We start from the raw sequence: 3,955 nt of genomic DNA on the forward strand, positions 1-3,955 counted from the left end.
AGTTGGATCACAGGGATCTTGTTACAGTATTCTCATTCATAGGCAAAATATACCTATCACACTAATGAGAACATAACCATAGAATAGCATTTTTAGACCACAGTGAAGCTGAAGTCTCATGTAACAGATTTAGACTACATCCTTTAGACCACGTTATGGAGTCGCATGCAGCTCAGCATACTGACAGCCAAATTATACTGTATATATTGTCAAATATGTATTTATGATTGGCTTTTTCAAGTCCACATCATTGATCTCTGATGGAAGACTAGACAACATCAGATGTTTTTCGGATGCTTGGCCGTGGCATGTTAATGTTATAGGCTTAGCATACCAGAGAAAAGCAAGGGTGAAGGTCAGGGGTCAGGTGATAAAAGCAACCTGATGTCCTGTCAGTAGGAGCAGGTCACTGATAGCACCTCTTTAAATTGATGTTGATTTACTGTAGAGCAACTTTTATTTGGGATGAACTATCTCTTTAATGCCTTGATGTCTTAATGTATAACCTCTTGACTTCTGATCACACAACATATTGAAGATTAAATTGGCAACACGCTTACTACATGCTTACTACATGCTTAATACACGCTTACTAACGCTTACTACATGCTTACTATATGCTTACTACATGGTTACTACACACGTACTACATGCTTACTACAGGTTACTACACACTTACTACATGCTGCTACATGCTTGCTACACACGTACTACACACTGCATGCTTACTACATGCTTACTACAACTTACTACACACTTACTACATGCTTACTACATGCTTACTACGCTTACTACACGCTTACTACATGCTTACTACATGCTTACTACTAGCTTTTACATGCTTACTACATGCTTACTACACGCTTGCTACATGCTTACTACATGCTTACTCACGCTTTACAGCTTACTACACGCCTTACACAATGCTTACTACATGCTTACTACCGCTTGCTACATGCTTACTACATGCTTACTACACATTTACTACACACTTACTCTCTAAAAATAAAACCAGTCAGATGACTGCAGAAATCAGACCTTCAGAGAGATGAGCGTGGTTTATCTCTCTGCTCTCCTCACAGTGACTCCTAACCACATCTGAATGAATGGCAGTGATCTCTCTCTCAGACAGAAAGACAGACAGACAGTTAAGCAGCCCTGGTACTGTGGTGGGTGTCAGGGAGCAGTGACTGACACTGAAGGCTTTTGTATTGGGGGTGAATGGGCACCATTGGAGAAGGCCTAGCTGTGCACAACGACGACACACGACAACACACAAGTAAACACACACACGTACACACACACACATCTACAGATGGGAATGTGTTTCATGTGGTTTTATGGACGATGCAATTAAGGTCTAACTGAATTTTGTGTGTCTGTAGGAGTAGTCCTACATAAAATGTCTTGGAATGTTGTTGTTCATTAACGACTTTTATGATTTGAGGTATGTCGAGCTGGAACTGTATCCCAATGGAACCCTAGTATAATGCCACGCGTTATCATGGACAATTGCGAACATCTTTTTGTAGGCCATAACTTGCGTATGTTGCATCACCCATTTTCGGGCAACGATCTGGTGGATGTTTTGCCAAACATGCTTGACCTCGAAGTTAGTTGTTCTAGTTCATCAATTTATGTAGATGTCATACTAGAATCCAGTGTAAGCTAGGAGGCGGCAAGGTGGTTGTCGTGTCATTCTCAAAATGTGTTCCATTACAGCATGAGCCTGCTGGAAACATTAGACCTAGCAATGGAAGACTAATTGATTATTGTTGGATTGTGTCGTAAGTTTATACTGTTTCTGTTGCTTTCGGTGGGTGTGATTATGTAATTATTTTAATGTCCGTGTGTTGTGATCGTTTATGATGTTATTATTTATATAGGTAAGTGTATAGAAGTCTGAGAAGATTGTTAATTTAATATATTTAGTATATAGGGTAAACTATAGTGAATCTGATCATATATTATGTCATGTGTTATGTAATCAATGATATCTCTCTAAGACTGATATCTGCTAAAGGTGCTATGATGTACCCGTAGCTGAGGTAAACATAAACTATATTGGGTCTTGATTGTGTCGATTTGTTGTGTATCGTAGTAAAGCACTTATATATAAAATAGGTAGTGTTTATATTTAATTCATGACGCAAGAGTAGATACAGTCATGAAATTGCTCCGACATTGCGAAGCTGTTTTAAATTATTCTCGATCTCTTTTTTCATCAAGTCTTCTCATGCGTTTCTTCTATCTTTTTCTCGAGCTCTCTGTCCGCTCGTGCTCTCGTTCTTTTCAGACTCACTTAGTAGTTCTTTGGTCTTCTCAATCAATCTGCTCTTCTGCTCTTCCTCTGGCTGCTCTTCTCTCGGTACTCTCTCTCTTTCTCTCTCTCTTCTAGAATTTCAATAGCACTTTTCTGCTCCTTGAGGATAAGCTCAGAGCAAAATCCTTATTGTGGAGTGTGCATTGGGTTCCTAATGCGTGTTCGATACCACTGGAGCAAGTCCAGTTTATATCCGCTCCTAAATATTATTAGTCAAGCATTGCCGCCTAGCGGTCCTTAGTGGATGTGTAGTCGACTTTTCGGAGGGTGTATAAATTTCGGATCAGAATATAATACGGAATTGGACACATGTGGTCTGCGCCATTATAGCCAATCATTATGGGTGAAGTGATCTTAATTTATTAATCTTAAATACAATTTGACACCACTCCAGGTGGGGGGAGGAGAGAGAAGAAATTGACATTTAATTGAGAGAAAGAGAAACACCATTGTAAATACAACCCATTATTTATTTCCCTTTTTGTACTTGTAACTATTCCACATTAATTACAACACTGTATACTAGGAAAGTCCAGTTAAGAACAAATTTTATTACAATGACGGCCTACCCCGGCGCCCCCCTGACTACCAATCACGGACGGATGTGATTCAGCCTGGATTTGAACCAGGGACTGTAGTGACGCCTCTTACACTGAGACGCAGTGCCTTAGACCGCTGCTCCACTCGGGAGCCCTTCACAATAGACATATTATGACATGTGAAATGTCTTTATTCTTTTGGAACTTTTGTGAGTGTAATGTTTCATGTAAAAAAATGTTTGTTTATTTCACTTTTGTTTATTATCTATTTCACTTGCTTTGGCAATGTAAACATATGTTCCCCATGCCAATAAAGCCCCGTAAATTGAATTGAATTGAGAGAGCGACAYAGACAGAGTCCTAAAGCACACAAAAAACTATACATACCTTGGACTAAACATCAYCGCCACAGGTGACTTCCACAAAGCTGTGAACGAGCTGAGAGACAAGGCAAGAAGGGCCTTCTATGCCATCAAAAGGAACATACAATTCGACARACCAATTAGGATCTGGCTAAATATACATTGATAATAATTTGTAGATCCCATTGCCCTTTATGATTGTGAGGTCTGGGGTCCGCTCACCAACCAAGAATTCACAAAATGGGACAAACATCAAATTGAGACTGCATGCAGAATTCTGCAAAAATATGCTCCGTGTACAATGTAAAACACCAAATAATGTATACAGAGCAGAATTAGGCCGATAACCGCTAATTATCAAAATCCAGAAAAGAGCCATTCAGTTCTACAACTATCTAAAGGAAGCGATTCCCAAACCTTCCATAACAAAGCCATCACCTACTGAGAGATGAACCTGGAAAAGAGTCCCCTAACCTCTCTGGGATATGTGGGACGCTAGCGTCCCGCATGGCCAACATCCAGTGAAAATGCAGAGCGCCAAATTCAAATAAATACTATAAAAATGTAACTTTCATAAAATCCCACATGCAATACACCAAATTAAAGCTACACTTGTTGTGAATCCAGCCAATGTGTCAGATTTCAAAAAGGCTTTACGACGAAAGCACACCAAACGCTTATGTTAGGTCAGTACATGGCCACAGAAAAACACAGCCATTTTTCCAGCCAAA

The 3,955-nt window shown here is 39.7% G+C and overlaps 1 protein-coding gene across 1 annotated transcript in view; it reads left to right on the plus strand.

Annotated features, from left to right (window-relative positions):
* Positions 1-3,955, plus strand: part of LOC111951739 (zinc finger CCHC domain-containing protein 24-like) — a 67,909-nt gene that overhangs the window by 60,624 nt on the left and 3,330 nt on the right. The gene's annotated exons all lie outside the window — the stretch shown is intronic.

This window comes from Salvelinus sp. IW2-2015, linkage group LG25, assembly GCF_002910315.2.
Source record: "Salvelinus sp. IW2-2015 linkage group LG25, ASM291031v2, whole genome shotgun sequence".
Taxonomy (NCBI): domain Eukaryota; kingdom Metazoa; phylum Chordata; class Actinopteri; order Salmoniformes; family Salmonidae; genus Salvelinus; species Salvelinus sp. IW2-2015.